Source organism: Triticum urartu, chromosome 2A (assembly GCF_056163025.1).
Source record: "Triticum urartu cultivar PI428250 chromosome 2A, HENAU_Tu73, whole genome shotgun sequence".
Classification (NCBI taxonomy): domain Eukaryota; kingdom Viridiplantae; phylum Streptophyta; class Magnoliopsida; order Poales; family Poaceae; genus Triticum; species Triticum urartu.
Window position 1 is genome coordinate 437,495,047 of NC_141874.1, and position 19,940 is coordinate 437,514,986.

Below are 19,940 nucleotides of genomic sequence, written 5' to 3' on the forward strand. Positions count from 1 at the left end.
GACATTCTAAATAGAGGCAACTATTACATAGTAAGAGTGACATAGACGAGGATCACCAAATGATAAGGAATATGCATAACAAAAGAGAGAACTACCCATACAGAACAAGCAGCAAAGACAACAAGTCATTCGAAGAGGGATGATCCAACACCATCATAATTTGCAGCCCCGGTCCAGCCACTAGTGATCCGGAGACACCAGTACTCCACCCTTTCGACACAACAGCCCAATTACCTATCAACCTGAAGGCTTGAACCACATCACTGCTTGTCGGACTCAACACATCCAAGGATCAAAGTTAATCCAGATACCTTTGTCATTCTCACCTTCTTTTGGCTGCAGGCTACATCGTTGACAATCAGGGGAGTTTACTCCCGAACTCCTAGGGCTCGCCGTGTAGACACAGTTTTCCATAGCAAACAAAGCCTCTCTGCCATCAAGGTCCTTGCCAGTGGTGATCTCCTGGTTAATCAGATAATTGAGTCCAAGAAACAGAGAGTATGAACCAAGGCTATTTACCCGCCTCCAACTCAAAAATCCTGGAGGCCCCAACAAGCTGGTATCCTGCTCATAGACATAACAACCACTGTCCGGATACTCATGTATTTCACGGTGCTTGCATACAATGGGGTTTTTGCAATATAACTTTTCCGGCTCATGTGTCTGAATGATCATCAGTCTTATGTCGTCTTCTGATCGAGAGAGGAACCAGTTGTGCTTCCCTGTTTTTGGCAAATGTGGTGTGATTATAAAGTGCAGTAACTATAGGTACACTGCATCATATCAAAAAGGACGGGCATTGTTATTGTAAGATCAGCATTGTTCAGAGTAGGAGTAGGATAATGCATGAAACAACATTGATATGTCCCTGTTGGATCTGGGAGGAAAATACAGGGAAATGTATACTCGGTTCGAAAATATAGAAGTGCCATGCATGGTTATACTCATGTTATCTCACAATCGATTCTTCACAAGAAACTACCGTGTCATGCATGTTATTTAATCATCTTCTGTCATCACAAACAAATTCTTCAAGGAAACTAACGGACCATGCATTGTTATATACTCATGTTCTATGGGAAAAAAATTTGTGAGCATATTATTCTAGCTATTGATTACTTAAGGGCGAACATAGGTATGTACACATGGACCAGCCACCATGTCCACCTCCCGTCGATATGCAGCCATCAGTGGATCCTTAGAATCCCAAGTGCCAGATACCTGCTGAGCCGCCAGGTCCGAGTCACCGAAGCACTTAACCCGGCTTAAGTTCATCTCCTTAGCAATCCGTAGACCGTCGAGTAAGGCCTCATACTCAGCTGCATTGTTAGTACAAGGGAACATTAAGCAGAGAACATAACAAAACATGTTACCTCGTGGGGAAGTTAATATAACTCCAGCTCCCGAGCCCTCCAATTGCCTGGACCCATCAAAGTGAATAGTCCAATAAGTGTTGTCTGGCTTTTCCTCTGGTGCATGCAATTCTGTCCAATCATTGATGAAGTCCACGAGTGCTTGAGATTTGATCGCTGTGCGAGGTGTATATTTGAGCCCGTGAGGTCCAAGCTCAATAGCCCACTTGGCAATCCGGCCAGTCGCCTCTCTGTTTTGGATGATATCTCCCAGAGGGGCTGAACTAACCACTGTGATAGGATGACCTTGAAAATAATGTTTGAGATTCCAGCTTGCCATGAAAACTCCATACACCAACTTCTGCCAATGTGGGTACCTCTGCTTTGATTCAATAAGCACCTCACTGATGTAATAAACCGACCGTTGAACAGGATACTCCTTTCCAGCCTCCTTGCGCTCCACAACAATAGCCACACTAACAGCCCAGGCATTAGCAGCAACATATAGCAATAAGGGCTCTTTATCGACCGGAACCACAAGGACTGGCGGTTCAGCTAACTGTCTCTTCAAATCCTCAAACGCTTTATCAGCCGCGTCGCTCCAGACAAAGTCATGTATTTTCTTTAACATCTGATATAAAGGGATAGCTTTCTCCCCAAGACGACTGATAAACCGGCTCAAAGCCGCAATCCGTCCTGCCAGACGCTGAACGTCATTGATACATGCCGGTTTAGCCAGAGAGGTGATAGCTGTGATCTTCTCCGGATTAGCCTCAATGCCCCTGTTAGACACCAGAAAAACCCAAGAGCTTGCCTGCCGGAACACCAAAGAAACATTTGTCCAGATTTAGCATCATCTTATAAACCCGAAGGTTATTAAAGGTTTCCTTCAAGTCATCTATCAATGTTTCCTCCTTCCTAGATTTCACCACAATGTCATCCACATATGCATGAACATTGCGGCCAATCTGCTTATGAAGACAATTTTGAACACAGCGCTGATACATCGCGTGGGCACTCTTGAGACCAAAGGGCATAGATACATAGCAGAAGGCTCCAAAAGGAGTTATGAAAGTTGTCTTCTCCTGGTCCTTAACTTCCATTTTGATCTGATGATAACCAGAATAAGCATCCAGAAAACACAAACGGTCACAACCCGCCATAGCATCAATAATCTGATCAATACGAGGGAGGGCGAAGGGATCAGCTAGACAAGCCTTGTTCAAGTCTATGTAGTCTACACACATAAGCCAGCCACTCCGGGTGAAAGACCTCCATGATAAACCCTGCGGCCAACAGTCGAGCTACCTCCTCACCAATAGCCTTACGCCTTTCTTTGTTGAAGCGGCGGAGAAACTGCCTGACCAGTTTAGACTTAGGATCTATATTAAGTGTGTGCTCAGCGAGTTCCCTCGGTACACCTGGCATGTCAGAAGGCTTCCATGCAAAGATGTCCCGGCTCTCACGGATGAACTCGATAAGCGCGCTTTCCTATTTGGGATCCAGGTTAGCGCTGATGCTGAACTGCTTGGATGAGTCGCCAGGAACAAAATCAACCATCTTAGTGTCTGTAGCCGATTTGAACTTCAACGCCGGATCATGCTCTGTAGTTGGTTTTTTCAAAGAAGTCATGTCTGCCGGATCAACATTGTCTTTATAAAACTTCAGCTCCTCAGTGGCACAAACCGACTCAGCATAAGCCGCATCACCCTCTTCACATTCCAAACCAATCTTCCTGCTCCCATGTACTGCGATGGTCCCCTTATGGCCCGGCATCTTAAGCTGTAGATAAACATAACACGGCCTCGCCATGAACTTGGCATAAGCCGGTGGTCCGAACAGGGCATGATACAGACTCTTGATTTTCACCACCTCAAAAGTCAACGTTTCTAACCTTGAATCATGATCATCTCCGAAAGCCACCTCTAGGGCTATCTTGCCCACTGGATACGCCGATTTACCAGTCACCACACCATGAAAAACGGTGTTCGACGGTTTAAGATTCTTATCTGTCAATCCCATACGGCGGAAGGTATCATAGTAAAGGATATTGATACTACTTCCCCCATCCATAAGCACCTTGGTGAACATATACCCCCAACTTGAGGTGCCACCACTAAGGCTAGATGACCCGGATTATCAACCCGGGGTGGGTGATCCTCTCGACTCCATAAAATTGGTTGTTCAGACCAACGCAAATACTGAGGCACTGCCGGTTCAACAGAGTTCACGGCCCTTTTGTGAAGCTTCTGGTCATGCTTACACAAGCTAGTAGTGAAGACATGATACTGCCCACTATTCAACTGCTTCGGATTGCTCTGATAACCCGACTGCTGCTGTTGCGGATTCCCCTGATGGTCATAACCTCCCTGATTGCCTTGATTACCTTGATTGCCATGTCCGGTCTGATGGCCATGGAATCCTGAACCGGAGCTGCCGCCTCCATAACCCGGCCCATGAAAACCGCCTCCTGAACCGCCGGGCGGGCCATTGTTGTCTTGGAACATCTTGAAATTTTTGAACTCTCGCATGATGAAGCAATCCTTCCAAAGATGCAAAGCTGGCTTCTCCTTCGATCCAAGCTTTGGAAAAGGTTGATTTAACAGGTGCTACATATTGGGGCCTGATCCTCCGCCCCTCTGGGGCGGTTTGCCCTTACGACGCTGACCGTTATCCTGTGCATTGATGTTAGCCACAAAGTCCAAGCTATTGTCTGCCTTTCGCTTACCGTTGTTCCCATGACCTGATGGATTATGTTGTTGCCCCTTGGCATTGCCGTTCTTTTCCCCTTCCCCGGCTTGCCATCCTCAGACTCAGGGTCTTTGGTACTATCTGAATCGGCATACTTCACCAAAGCAGCCATAAGGGTTGACATGTCATTGCAGTGACGTTTCAGCCTTCCCAACTTCAGTTTTAATGGCATAAACTGGCAATTGCCTTCCAATGTCAAAACTATTGTATCCGCATTGATGCGGTCTGACGAATGCAGAATAGCTGAGACTCGTTTCACCCAATGGGTTGTAGACTCCCCATCCTCTTGAACACAAGCGGCCAGGTCCACAATCGACATAGGCTGCTTACATGTATCCTTAAAACTCTAGATAAACCGTTTTTTTAACTCAACCCATGACCCGACGGAGTTAGCCGGTAAGCTCTTTGACCAAGTACGAGCTGTCCCCTCCAACATCATGGTGAAGTACTTAGCACACACCGCTTCATCCACATCCAGCATCTCCATCGCCATCTCATAGCTCTCAACCCATGACTCAGGGGTAAATTGGTAGTGTAATTGGGCACCTTACAAGGGCCTTTAAAATCCTTTGGCAGTTGTACATTACGCAAAGCGGGGGTGAGACACGGCACCCCTAAAGAACTAAAGACCACACCTGGCACCACTGAAGCGATAGGACGAACCGGGGTAAGCTGACGAGCCGCATGCTATGCTGTTAACTCAGCTTCTCGACGTGAACGACCATGATCCACCACATCCTGCGCATTAGCACCACCACCTGTTGGGTTATGCCCTCGCAGTGAGTTACGGTGACGTGCACTGCTTGACACGGCCGGTTCATCCTCAATGTGCCTGTTGTAGCTCCGACTCAGGCGGGGGGTGGAATGAATCCTCTTGCGACTATGCAAATAAGCCTGTTGCTGGGTTAAAGTTGTTTGAAGGAGCTCTTTGGCCTGTCGTGTCTCAACCGCCACTGGTGACTCGCCGTCAATCAGGAGGGCTACCAATCATGACGCGATGGCCACAATGTTATCCAGTAGGTTGGAGTAATGCCCTGGGGGCGTCAGAATGTACAAAATGTTGTTCTGACGAGGCGGGTCCATCGTGCGCGGCCGAACCGGCGCTCTTGTTACCGGCGCCTCCGTCCGATTTATCACTGGCTGATTATTGGTCCCAACTCCTGGCATGTTGAAGAGGTTTTGTAGCTCATAACCCGGCGGGAGGTGCGACCGGTATCTCCTCCTCAGGACATCATGTGCGGCGCTTTGATCCAGCCTAAACCGGTAGACCTGAGCCTCTAACTTGGCCTGCTCTGTAGCCACCCTGGCATTCTCTGCTGCCAGGTCCTCTTTAGCCTGAGTTATTTGATCTTTCACATTTGCAATCTCTGTGTTGTGCTGATCTCGGTTTGCTGCATCCACTTCTGGTGCCAGCAACGTTGCTAAAGCGTCGAACAAATCAGACAAAACCTGAGCCGGAGGCGGCGGAGCCCCCTGCCCCTGCTGGCGTTGCTGTTGAACCGGAGATCATCGCCGCAGCGGTAGAAGAGGGTTGTGCCGGCTGTGTACCGGCCATGAAGACCGCGACCCGGTTGGGCAGATCAAGGGGGTCCGGAATACTATTGCCATCAGAACCTCCACTAATCCTGCCATCCTGTAACTGGTATAGCGACTCGGTCTCTCCAGTTGAAGACTCGTCATCGGAGTAGACAACAGTTTCACCACCAGATGCTGATCCCTCCTCATATTCCGCTCCACGGATGACACCTACGAAGACATGCTTTACAGCAGGCTGAACCGGGGCAGAGCTTGCACGCTGAGCCGTCTTGATGGTGTTGGTGCAGATGTTCGTCTGAGGGCCTGGTTCGCTGATCTTGCCGATGAAGACGTGAATTCCACCAAAGGGGACCCGGTACCCTATTCAATTGAACCGGCCTCGGGACCCCATCCTGCGTCGTCGATGTAGAGCTTGCCGCGGCGACTCTTAGTCATCCGGCCCACAGCGTATCCCTTGAGTCCTTCGAAGCTGCCCTTCAAGAACTCGAAACCCTCGTGCGATAGCCCCACAGTGGGCGCCAACTGTCGTGGTTTTGTCACGGCAGATGTCCTCGTGAAAGGACTTAGTCATGGAGCCATCGCTATGGGTTAGCTTAAATGGGTTAAACCGGACAAGGGACACGAGAGTTTTTATACTAGTTTGGCCCCTTCGATGAAGGTAAAAGCCTAAGTCTAGTTGTGTTGGTATTGCTAGGGTTTCGATGACCAGGGAGCCTGGCTCTCGAGTTGTTGTCTGTTGTCCATAAACCGCTGTCGGGTCGTCCCTTTATATACACAGGTTGATGCCCGCCGGTTTACAGAGTCCCGAGACCGGATCATAAACGTGTCCGGCTTGGTCTCTATCCTTCCTATCTTACAATGCAAGTTACATGAGAAAGTCGGTTTACATCTACAGCTCATGACTTCATCAGCTTCTAATCTTCATAGAGTTAACCCGGCTACCCCTGGCCGGTTTACGTCCAGCAGTAATATCCCCAACAATAAGCATTTTAGGATTTCACTACTTCAAAATATAGAGTTCTCCATACGCACATTTACTTCCCTAATGTATGGTTAGATGAAATCGTGTGATGCATGTTTCTACATCATGAAAATGCGGAAAATAACATGGCTATTGATACACACTCATATTTAGTTGTCGGAGTAATGGGCCACGGGTAGCCTAACCCGAGTCCCAGAACCTTTCAAGACATCGGGCCGGCTGCGCCCCTCAAGGCGTCGAGGTGAAGCGCCACCTTCTGGTGGCCGGCTGGCCGGACGGCCGACTGCTAGAAGGTGGCCATTCACAGGAAAGCGGCTCCAAGATAGGCCGACTCCTGGCAGGCGGCCTCCAGAGTGGCCGGCTCCCAGCAGTCGGCCCACAGTGCCCTCAAAGTCTGCACCCCCATTAAAGAAGATAGGACAGGGTGAGGCAACAGTGTAGCCCATCCCCCCACGAATCCAGGAGCGGGCATCGCCATAGTGCCTCGTACCAGCGGAGATCTCTGCCCGGCGCGACATTGTTGCCACTTCGCCCTTAACGTCACTCCTGACAGGCCAAGTCCTACTCCCACGACCACCTATCAGTACGGCCCAAGGACGGCGGGCCCTACCAGTTAGCGAGAGCCCAGAGGGCAGCAGGAGCCGCACCAGTCTGACCCGAGGGAGGCCGGCTCCCAGCAGCTAGCCCGATCCTTCCTCGGGGCCACACGCACCATTAACCAGATAAGATGCAGAGTGGCTATAGTGATCTCCCACCAGGCAGCGGGACTGTAGCCACGCCTCCCCAACCGATCACACATCATTAGCAACACGGCTACAGTAATCCACAACCGGCAGGACCCGCAAGCGGCGGAAGCGGCATGTCAGCTCCGTACCAGACTAGCCGGTGGGGCCCACCAGGCGGCAGAGAGTCCGCGACCAGAGAGACTGACAACTGGGCCCTACGCCCGGCCGGATTTCCATTGTACCCCTGGGGGGTAGGCCTATATAAACCCCCCAGGGCAGCCATGCAAAGGGTTAGCACCCGGTTAGGACTAGATTCATACCTAGGGGAGGAGAGAGCAAGCCTTGCCTTCTCCCGCCTCTAGATTTCCAATGTACTCACTTGTCCCTTAGTGATCATGCGGAGACCTCGCAGAGCAGTACTAGGGGTGTTATCTCCTAGGAGAGCCCCAAACCTGGGTAAGATTCACCGGCGTACGTGTCTACGCCTCATCCCGCTTCCGGGCACCGGCGACGTTCTACTCACTCCCACCATGATAAGCCGTCCATTAGCATATGTCGCACCCAACCCCCGACATTTGGCGTCCACCATGGGGCAAGGTGCACCATCGTCCGGAGACCACTTCTGGACGGGAACCCTTTTCCTCCTTGGCGAGCATAGCCAGCCCGGCACGCCAGACAGAGTCTGTGCCGACACGCTGCGTGGCGCGAAGCTCGCCTACGCGGCGAGCTGCCTCACTGACCTTGTTGGCGAGGTTCGCCTCTCCGACGAGCCGGCGTCTGATGCGGGCAATGACGGCCCCGAGATCCGCCTCGTCAGCCTCTTCGATCGGCTTCACATCGCCAGCGAGCCCGTTGCGGATTTAGAATCCGTTGGCTCCACCGATCCGATGCTTTTCAACTCCGACACTACGTCGCTCGACGCGTTCCCCACCAACATGGTGGTCTACGACGAGCCACCTCCTCGCGAGGAGAGCGATGAAAGCGCCGTCACAGAGGTGCTTGTCATCGGCCACAGTGAGCACTCTGGCGGAGATGCTCATGACCCGCTCAACGTGGCACTACAAGACCTGACGACGCCCATCCCAGAAGACGCCGACGCCGAGATGATGGAGACACGCCGCCTCCAGTTTGTCGAGGGCGCCAAGAAGCTGGCTAGCATGAGACGCCTGTCGGAAGCCTACCGGCGTGAGATGGACCACGCTGTGGGCGGCACGCCGGCTCCCGCTAGGCCCAGCTGCCTTGGCGTGGTCCATCAGCGCGGCGTGGCCATCGCCAGCCTGCTCGGGGCAGATCGCCCCGTCTATGCCATGCCCGCGGAGAATATCTGAGCTGGCCAGGCAGAAGAAGAAGAACTAGACAAGTTTGAGGGCGAAGAGCATCGCCAGATGGCGGAGCACGTCCAACGGCTCCTCGATGCGGCTGCTGAGCAGCACGAGGCCGGTTGCCACACTGAGGTGCCACACCGGCCAAACAACGATCCGCCTCCTTGCCGAGACCAAGGCGCGTCATCTCGGATGCCGACTGGTGACGTCTGCGGGAGAAGAGACAAGGAGCCGGCTGCCAGCCGCAGCCGCACTGGCATCACCATTGAGCGCGACCAAGACGGCCGCCCAAGACGAGTGGAACGACGGGATGACTGTCCACTTCCTCCCCCTCGAAGGGAAAGGCACGTCACCCCGCCGCCTGTTGATCACCCGACTCTCGGCGACCGCCTTGGCCGCCGAGAGGGAGTCGGAGAGAATAATGCCCGCCACCGGATCGACCGTCTCCATCGGTCCATAGCGCTAGAAGAGGAAGATGAATTGGGCCCACCCTGTTTCGGCCCCCGCATTCGAGACGAGCCTTTCCCAAAGGGTTCACACTCCCAAGAGACATGCCCAAATACACCGGCTCCGTGAAGCCGGAGGACTGGCTGGTCAACTACTCCACAACCATCAGCATAGCCAACGGCAACAAGCGCGTTGCCGTGAAGTATGTTCCGCTTATGCTCCAGGGCACAGCCCGGACATGGCTGAACAGTCTGAAGCCCCGCAGCATCAACAGTTTGGTTGACTTCACTGAAGCTTTCATCCGCAACTTCACTAGCACGTACAAGCGGCCGCCCAAGCCTTGCCAGCTCTCCTTGTGCATGCAAGGCCCCAACCAGTCGACTTGTGACTACCTCACGCGCTGGGCCGAGCTCCGCAACTCCTGCGAAGGCGTGCACGAGGTGCAGGCTATCGAGTACTTCACCGCTGGGTGCCGAGAGGGCACCCTCCTCAATCACCGACTCCTCTATGACGAGGCGGCAACCCTCGACGATCTGCTGATCATAGCAGATAAATATGCCACGGCCGACTCCTCCATGAAGGCAGAAATCCAGGTTGATGCGTCTGGCAAAGTAGCCCCTTAGGCTCCTCGAACCCCGGCTGGTGACACCAGCCGCCGCCAGCAACCAAGCGACAACAAGCGCAAGGCCATGCCACCGGCTCACACAAGCCGGCAGGTGGCGATAGTCGAAGACCAGCAGCCGGAGGGGCAGCCTCCGTCCAAGTGCCAGAAGGGCGGCAAGCCCAATTGGGTACCGGCCTTCTCATACGAGCAGACTCTTGACGCACCCTGCAAATTCCACAGTGGTGCGAAGCCGTCCAACCATACCACTCGGAAATGCCATTGGCTCACCAGGATCGCCAAAGGAGACGGCCTTCCGCCTCCTCCGCCTGCTGGGCAGCAGTCGCCCCTCCCCCTCAGCAGCCGGCCGTTCGACCAGTCGGAGCCGTACAAGACGAGTACCCTGAAGAGCACAGAGCCTATGTCGTGTTCACCAGCGTGGCCGACGATAATCACAGCAGACGGCAACGACAACAAGAAGTGAATGAAGTAGCATCAGAGACCCTCGAATTCATGCATTGGTCCAAGAAGCCCATCAACTAGAGCAGAGCCGACCACCCATATGTGATGCCCAATCCCGGCTCCTACGCCCTGGTTCTGGATGCCACCTTTACCACTGATAGGCGAGCTGCTCGGTTTTCATGATTTCTGATAGATGGCAGCAGTAGCATCAACATTCTGTACAAAGATACCATGGAGAAGTTGGGAATCAGACACAGGCAGCTTCAGCTCAGTCGGACTGTATTTCATGGCATAGTTCCTGGCCTTTCTGCTCACCAATCGGCAAGATCCAGATAGATGTCCTCTTTGGAGACAAGGATCATTTCCGACGGGAGCCAGTCTAGTTTGAGGTGGTGGACCTCGAGAGCCCGTACCATGCACTACTTGGCCGACCTGCACTAGCCAAGTTCATGGCAGTCCCCCATTACGCTTGCCTCAAGATGAAAATGCCGAGTTCTAGGGGAATTCTGACCATGGCTGGGGACTACAAGAAGTCGTCCGCTTGTGCGGCTGAGAGCAGTCGGCTGGTCGAGTCCCTTGTGATCGCGGCCGAGAAGCAACTCCTTGATCGAGTTGTGGCAATGGCAGGCAAGCAGCCGGACAATGCCACCCCACTGCAAGGAGTCGGAAGCCGAGGGCTCATTCAAGCCGGCTAAAGAGACAAAGAAGATACCCTTGGACCCGGGGCATCCGGAGAGGTACGCTGTCGTAGGTGCAAACCTCGACAGGAAATAGGAAGGAGAGCTCGTTGATTTCCTCCGTGAGAATCGGGACATCTTTGCATGGTCACCGAAAGACATGTCGGGTGTTCCGACGGATTTCGCCGAGCACAAGATACATGTCCGATCTGATGCCAAGCCGGTCAGGCAGCCCTTGTGCCGCCTGTCAGAAGAGAAGAGAAGAGTTGTCGGAGAAGAGATAACCCAGCTACTAGCAGCCGGCTTCATCATGGAAGTATTCTTCCCAGAGTGGCTGGCTAACCCAGTCCTTGTGCTGAAGAAAAATAAGCAATGGCGCATGTGTATTGATTACACCAGCCTCAAAAAAGCCTACCCCAAAGACCCGTTTGCTTTGCCAAGAATTTACCAAGTGATGGACTCCATAGCCGGATGCGAGCTATTGAGTTTCTTGGATGCATACTCAGGGTATCACCAGATCAAGCTGAACCCGGCCGACCGACTGAAGACCGCCTTCATCACGCCATTTCGAGCCTTCTGCTACTTAACCATGACGTTCGGCTTGAGGAATGCCGGCGCCACATTTCAAAGTTGCATGCAGAAGTGTCTCCTCAAGCAACTCAGTAGAAACACCCATTTTTACATGGACGATGTCGTGGTGAAGACGGAGAAGCGTGGAACGCTGCTAGAAGACCTCAAAGAGACCTTTGAGAACCTGCGCCGATTTCAAATCAAGCTCAACCCGGAGAAATGCGTCTTCGGAGTGCCAGCCGGCCAGCTCCTTGGCTTCCTGGTCTCGGAACATGGCATAGAGTGCAACCATATGAAGATCAAGGCCATCGAAAGGACGCATAGAGTGCAACCATATGAAGATCAAGCCCATGCTCCTCTACATCGCCGCCGCCAGCCGATTGGTCAGCATAGTCATAGTGGTAGAACGCAAGGAGGAAGGCCAGGCATTACCAGTCCAGAGACCGGTGTATTACCTGAGTGAAGTGCTATCAGCCTCCAAGCAAAACTACCCCCACTATCAGAAGATGTACTACAGCATGCATTTTGCCGCCAAAAAATTGAAGCCGTACTTTCAAGAGCACCCAATCACTGTTATCTGCATTGCTCCACTCGCCGAGATCATTGGAAGCCGAGATGCCTCCGGCCGAGTGGCCAAAATGGGCCATATATTTGGCCCCCTACACCATCTACTACCAGCCTCGCACCGCCATCAAGTCACAGGCGCTGGCCGACTTCCTCGTCGACTGGGCCGAGACCCAGTACCTGCCACCGGCGCCGGACTCCACCCATTGGCGGATGCACTTTGATGGTTCCAAGATGCGCACCGGTTTGGGAGCCGGCATCGTCCTCACCTCTCCCAAAGGCGACGAGCTCAGATATGTGCTGCAAATCCATTTTGTTGCTTCCAACAACATCACTGAATATGAGGCACTCATTCACGGGCTCCAGCTTGCCAAAGAACTCGGCATTCGCCAGATCCTATGCTATGGTGACTCCGACTTGGTGGTCCAGCAGTCGTCAGGCGACTGGGACGCCAAGGATGCAAACATGGCGAGCTATCGTTTCCTCGTACAGCAACTCAGTGGGTATTTTGATGGGTGCGAGTTTCTCCATGTGCCAAGAAACGACAATGAGCAAGCAGACGCCTTGGCGCGAATCGGCTCCACCTGTCAAGCAATACCAACCGGCGTCGCCCTACAACGCCTCCTCAAGCCGTCTGTCAAGCCATCGCCAGAGTCAGATTCTATCTTCGTGCTAGCTCCTCCCGAAGCAGTCGGATCCGGCTCAAGAGCTCCAGCAGTCGGCACGGGAATTCTGGCAGGCGGCCCGGGGACTGCGGAAGTCGCACCTGGCCCAGGGATTTCAGAGCCCGGCCCGGGGACTGCAGCGGTCAGCCCGAGGACTTCAGAGCCCGGCCCGGGGACTGCGGAAGTCGGTCCAGAGACTACATCGATCCAGCAAGCCATAGCCGATGCCGACCCACCGCCTCCCGGCCCAACCGCCCTCGTCCAAGTTGCAGTCCTGACAGTCGAAGAAATCGCAGCACTTTCATGGGCCTAGCCCATCCTCAACTTCCTGGTAAACAAAGAGTTGTCGACTGATGAGGTCTCGGCCAGGAAAGTGCAACGCCGGGCAGCAGCATACACCATAGTTAACAGAGAGCTGGTGAGGCGCAGTGTCACCGGTGTCTACCAGCGCTGCGTCGAGCCGGATCAAGGCCAAGCAATCCTCAAAGACATCCATCAAGGTGAATGCAGCCACCAAGCAACTTCAAGAGCACTTGTCGCCAAGGCTTTCCGTCATGGTTTTTTCTGGCCAACTGCCCTGGAAGACGCTAAGAGCTTGTCCAGAAATGCAAAGGGTGCCAGAAGTTTCGTTCAAAACCTCATCAGCCGACTTCTGCACTCAAGACTATTCCCATAGCTTGGCCCCTTGCCGTCTGGGGCCTGGATATGGTGGGACCATTCAAGATGGCAAGAGGTGGCTTAACTCATCTGCTTGTCGCGGTGGACAAGTTCACCAAGTGGATAGAAGCAAAACCGATTAAGAAGTTGAATGGTCTGACTGCTGTGACCTTCATCTCCGACATCACCATCCAGTACAGCGTACCAAACAGTATCATCACCAACAACGGCACGAATTTCGCCAAATGTGCCTTGGCCCGTTTCTGCGCGATGCAGGGCATCCGACTGGACCTAGCATCCGTTGCCCATCCGCAGTCAAACGGCCAAGTGGAACGGTCTTATTTTGTGCAGCATTAAGCCCCGACTGGTCGAGCCTTTGGAACGATCGGCCGGCTGCTGGCTCAACGAGCTGCCGGCCGTCCTCCGGAGTCTGCGCACAACTCCGAACAAGTCAACTGGCTTCACGCCTTTCTTTCTCATCTACGGTGCCGAAGCCGTCATCCCAACGGACATAGAATTCGACTCCCCTCGAGTCACCATGTACACCGAAGAGGAGGCAGAAGAAGCACGTCAAGACGGCATCGATCTGCTGGAAGAGGGCCGGTCCAGCATCTACCAGCAGAGCCTACGCCGATACTACAACCGGAAGGTCAAGCCGAGATCTTTCCAAGAAGGAGACCTTGTGCTCCGGCTGAACCAGCGAACAGCCGGCCAGCACAAGCTCTCGACGCCTTGGGAAGGCCCCTTCATCATCAGCAAGGTGTTAGGCAATGACTCCTACTACCTGATCGACGCTCAGAAGCCTCGAGCACGCAAGAGGGACGACTCCGGCATGGAGACGGAGCGGCCATGGAATGCAAATCTCCTTCGAAGATTTTATAGTTGATGCGGTATATACCATGCTACCTTTTGTATTAAAGTACGAAGACTCTGGGTCCCCCGAGAAGAGCTCGGGGACTTCCCTCTTTTATCTATATGATAAGAATTATGCCTATGAGTATGCCATTTTCTTTATACCATGTGGCGCCGGGTCCGACTAGTCGGCCCGGGGACTTGCCGTCTTGTACTATGAAGTGCTTCCTGCAGCCGGACAAGTAATGTGTCCGCACTTAAGCCGTCTCCTGCCAGAAGCCATAGCTCGCAGAGCGACTGTCTGGTGGGCAGGAGCAAGGCAGAAAGGGTATCCACATGAAAAATGACTAAGGACACAAAACACACACATAGTTCGAGCCGGTTTCCCGCCTCCTACAACTGACTGTTGAGCAGCCGGCCTGCCGGCTTCTACTTAACTTGCTAAAATGTTCTAAAACGGCTAAGTACCTGCCTTCCAGAAGTAGCTAAGTACTTGAACCAGCCACACTCCGTAGAGCGGCTGTTCGGCTGGCAAGACAACAACCAAGGGAAGGCGGGAAAGGAAAAAGCCAAAGAGCAGCAAGCAAGAAAAGATAGAACTCGGAATAATATTTACATAACAAAGGCCCTTGGCCGATCTTCAAAACACAAGTTTAAGATACACCCCGTGGGAGGAATTGTGCAAAATTAACAAGTTCATCAAGACTTATAGACAGGTAAAACAAAGATAAACTAGCGGCCTAGGAAGTGGCAGAAGGGTTCGGTGGAGCGGACGAATCGGCAGCGGCGGTTGGTGGAGTGGCCGGCTGGGCAGTGTCCGCCTGGTCTCCCATGGCGACAGTCGGCTCGGTTGGGCGTGGCTCGTTGCTTGAAGCACGGTCGGGCTGGGGCTGGACGCCCGCTCCGACCTCTGGCGCCTCATCTTCTCCTTCCTCCTCTGTCTCGCTTTCTTCCTCGCCGCTGGAGTCAATCACCTCCGCCGAGTCCTCGCCGTCTTCTGAGTTTAGCCCGAACCATTCCGGTGGTGCCTCGGTGCCGTCCTCAACCCGCTCCGAGACGAAGATGCTGGTGTCGGTGTACTCGGCGATTGACGTTGCGCACTTGACGAGTTCATCTTCCATGCCTGAAAACTCCTCCAGAGCCTCCAGCCAGAACGTGGCTAGATAGGCTAGAATCAGCCCAGGATACCACGCCTTGACAAACTCCAAGGCCCGGCGCACTCCAGCCCGGGCCGAGGAGCCCTTCCAGGCCTCAATACGGCTGGCCGCCACCTCCAGCCAGTCGGCAGTCCGACTGGGGGTGCGCGGTGCCGGCATGTCGGGCCACAGGGCGGCGATCGCTTGGGCGCCGACACGCTGAAGCCGGCGCAGCATCCGGTGGGCCGGCCGAAGACGGGCCTCGATGCTTAGGATCTGCTCGTTAAGGGTCCGGGGGGCGTTGGCAGCGATCTGCGCACCGTCCGCCCTCCGTCCTTCGCGATCAGCTTCGATGTCCTGGTTGGCGGCGTCCGAGTGGCCATGAAAGAAGTCTGCCAAGACAGAAAGCAAAAAGCCGAAGTTAAAAATGAGAAGCCGGCTCACCCAACAAGCCGGCAGTTCAAAGAAGGAAAAAGAGGGAAGCTCACCGTCGACTATGTCCTTGATCGCGTGAAAGCCAGAAGTCAGCTCCATTTCCTTGTCGGTCCAGGCGGAGCGCTCGACCGCAAATTCAGCGAGGAGTCTGGTCTCCCCAGCCTCCGCCTCCTCCTGGGCTTTCTTGAGGAGCTCCTTCTGTTCCGCTAGCTGCTGTCGGTGTTCTGGGAACGAGGGTCCCTAGACTTGCCTGCCTGCGGCCTGCGGCGTGGCTCAAGTGGGGGCCCAGTGTGGCCCATCTTCATCAGCTCAAGCTCAAGACCCTCGCGAGGGGCCAAGCCTCGCGGGGCGGATGGCAAGAAGCTTCCTCAGAGGCAGCCAGATCAGGCAAGTTCACGAGGAGGCGGAGAGATCAAGGCAGGGGTACCTCACGAGGAGCCCGTGACGCAAGCCATGACGATCGAGACCAGGCGGGCACCAGGCAGGCGCCGGGAGGGCGCCGGCCTGTGCGGTGTCCTTGTTTCCCCTTTGGTGCAAAGGGGGCAAGCACAGACCAAGGCACCGGGCAAAGGTTACCATTCCGGTGCAACGAGACCAAGACCAGCAGAGCGGCAGGACGGAGGTCACCGTGGAGCCCAAGACGGCGTCATCACCAGTACTTTTGGCAGCCGAAGACCAACTTTGGTCAGGATAACTTGTACTAGATGTTCCCCTTCAAAATGGCCAATTATTGGCCCCTTACCGCTCATTATTTGGGGAGAGGCCCAGGGCCCCTATAAATAGAGCTAGCCACCACAGAAGGAGAGGACACCCAGAGGGAGAGATAGAGAGGGCAGACAAGGAGGGACCGAAAAGGAGAGATAGAGAGAGAGAGAGGCGACTGAACTCGCCCAAGCAGTTCATCGCACCAGCTCAAGAACACCTCTCGCGAGGTTGTTCTTCCCTTGTACTGCTCATCATCAGCCCCTGAGGCAATCCACCACACCACACACTGGAGTAGGGTATTACACCACAACGGTGGCCCGAACTAGTATAAATCTCGTGTCCCTTGTGTTGTTCGTCGTTTCCAGCTTAGATCATGTGAGGAGATTAGACGTAGATCGGTAGGGGAGAGATCTCCGCGCGCACCCTAGTGTTCGAACCTCAAGGGTCTGCCAGAACCCGATATCCGACATTTGGCGCGCCAGGTAGGCGTGCGCCGGAATCCTTCCTCCTCCGCATCGCGTTCCGTCGCCTCGCCGTTCAGATGTCAAGCGACCTGTGTAACGCCCTCCATGCGTCTATATCTCCCACGTGTCGAAGCACGACTTAGAGGCATAACCGCATTGAAAGCAATGTCGCAAGTGAGGTAATCTTCACACAACCCATGTAATACATAAGGGAACAGATACATAGTTGGCTTACAATCGCCACTTCACACAATACATGAATAAAGCATTACATCATCCAGATACAATCAGGGTCCGGCTACGGAACCAAAATAAAAGAAGACTACCCCAAAAGCTACACAGATCCCCAATCGACCCCAACTGTGCTCCACTACTGATCAACTAGAACGAAACAACACAAAGGACAAGATCTTCATCGAGCTCCTCCTTGAGCTTGGTTGAGTCACCTGCACGGTATCATCGGAACCTACAAACAGGTTTTGGAAGTATATGTGAGTCACGGGGACTCAGCAATCTCAAACCCTCGCGATCAAGACTATTTAAGCTTATAGGTAGGGTAAAAGTATGAGGTGGAGCTGCAGCAAGCGACTAGCATATATGGGGGCTAACTTACGCAAATGAGAGCGAGAAGAGAAGGCAAAAGCATGGTCGAACAACTATGATCAAGAAGTGATCCTAAAACAACCTACGTCAAACATAACTCCAACACCGTGTTCACTTCCCGGACTCCGCCGAGAAGAGACCATAACGGTTACACACGCGGTTGATGCATTTTAAATAAGATAAACTTTAGGTTTTCTACAAGCGGACATAAACAAATTCCCATCTGCCCATAACCGCGGGCACGGCTTTCAAAATTTCAAATCCCTGCAAGGGTGTCCCAACTTAGCCCATCACAAGCTGTCACGGTCAGCGAAGGATATTCCTTCTCCCAAGACAATCCGATCAGACTCGGCATCCCGGTTACAAGACATCCTCGACAATGGTAAAACAAGACCAGCAAAGCCACCCAGATGTGCCGACAAATCCCAATAGGAGCTGCACATATCTCATTCTCAAGGTACACCAGATGAGCAAGACGTCGGGTGGGCCAGCCCAGAGTTGCCCCTGGTAGCTCCGGACATCGCTCAGTTGGACCAACACTTAGAGAAGCACTGGCCCGGGGGGGGGGTTAAAATAAAGATGACCCTTGAGTCTGCAGAACCAAAGGGAAAGAAAAGGCTAGGTGGCGAATGGTAAAACCAATGTTGGGCCTTGCTGGAGGAGTTTTATTCAAGGCGAACTGTCAAGGGGTTCCCATTATAACACAACCGTGTAAGGAACGCAAAATCCAGGAACATAACACCGATATGACGGAAACTAGGGCGGCAAGAGTGGAACAAAACACCAGGCATAAGGCTGAGCCTTCCACCCTTTACCAAGTATATAGATGCATTAATTAAATAAGAGATATTGTGATATCCCAACAAAATATCCATGTTCCAACATGGAACAAGCTCCAATCTTCACCTGTAACTAGCAACGCTATAAGAGGGGCTGAGCAAGCGGTAACATAGCCAAGCAACGGTTTGCTAGGACAAGGTGGTTAGAGGCTTGGCTTAACAATATGGGAGGCATGATAAGCAAGTGGTAGGTATTGCAGCATAGGCATAGCAAAAGAGCGAGCAACTAGCAAGCAAAGATAGAAGTGATTTCGAGGGTATGGTCATCTTGCCTGAAATCCCGCAAGGAAGAAGAACGAGTCCATGAAGAAGACAAACGGACGTAGTCGAACGGGTCCTCACAAACGCAACGTTATTGGAACCAACCCGAAGAAGCAACACCGGAAAGAAGCACACAACATAGTAAACAACCAACACATGAACATGGCATGATATGCGGGATGCGGTATGTGATGCATATGCATGATTTGGAAAGGAATGATTGAACCTGGACTCAACTTGGAAATCCAAGAGTTCCACTGGAAAGGGGAGTTCATTTCGGTTGAAATCGATATAAAGATCACCGGAATCGGATGCACGGTTTGGAAATGGCAAGCAAATCAAATATGGCACCGGTCTGCGATAAACAGCAAGTAGCCATCTAAATGCATCAAGATAAATATGCTACTGCACTCAAACTTGGCAACACAGTACATGGCAGGGATCCACTCATGAAGCTTGACAAAAGATGAACACTATGCTACGACTAATTCATCCATTAACAGGTTCAAACAAGCATGGCAAAAGAGCAAACAAGAACAAGTTTCAGACTTAGTGAAATTAACAAGTCTGGAATTTATCATCAGGAAGCAAACTTTAGGGCATGAAAACTACATGCTACAGGAATCTATCATGGCAAGGAAAGAAATGGAATGAAGCTACTCTAAGGACAAAACAAAAGTTCCTTACTGACCTTGAGCCAAAAGGGATCAGAAAATACAATTGCAAGCATGTGAACATGGCAAAAACATAAACAGATTCAGACTTGGTGAAAAACTGGAGCATGGCAAATCAGTCAACGAGTAGGCATGTTTACGAGCTCGATGCACTCACTACATAGCATGGCATGGCAAACTAAGCATACACCCATGAAGACATGGCATAGAAGCTAGACATGGCAAGAACAACATCATAGCATGCACGAATCAATGGCAACAACCTCGGCAAAATCGCTAAACATGTCAACAATCTGCCAGGATCATTTTATAGCAAAAGTAGATCTCGATTGACTCAATCTAGGGCGCTCCATAAATACAAACAAAGACATGGATGGATAGAGCACCACGATTTTAACAAAACATCCTTACTGATCATCCTTAAAAGAGGCACGGATCACTAGGAAACAACATGAACATATGGCATAACAACAAAATCAGGACAAGGACTTAGTGAAATTCTGAGTCCCTGAAATCAGCATTACCGATTACGCTTCTTTGCAATCTTGTGCTAGTCACCACAAAGATCATAAAAATACATGGCATACACCTCTGTAAAGATGGCATGGCATATAACAAAACACATGTAGAGCTCAGGGTCATAGCGTGCACACATTAATC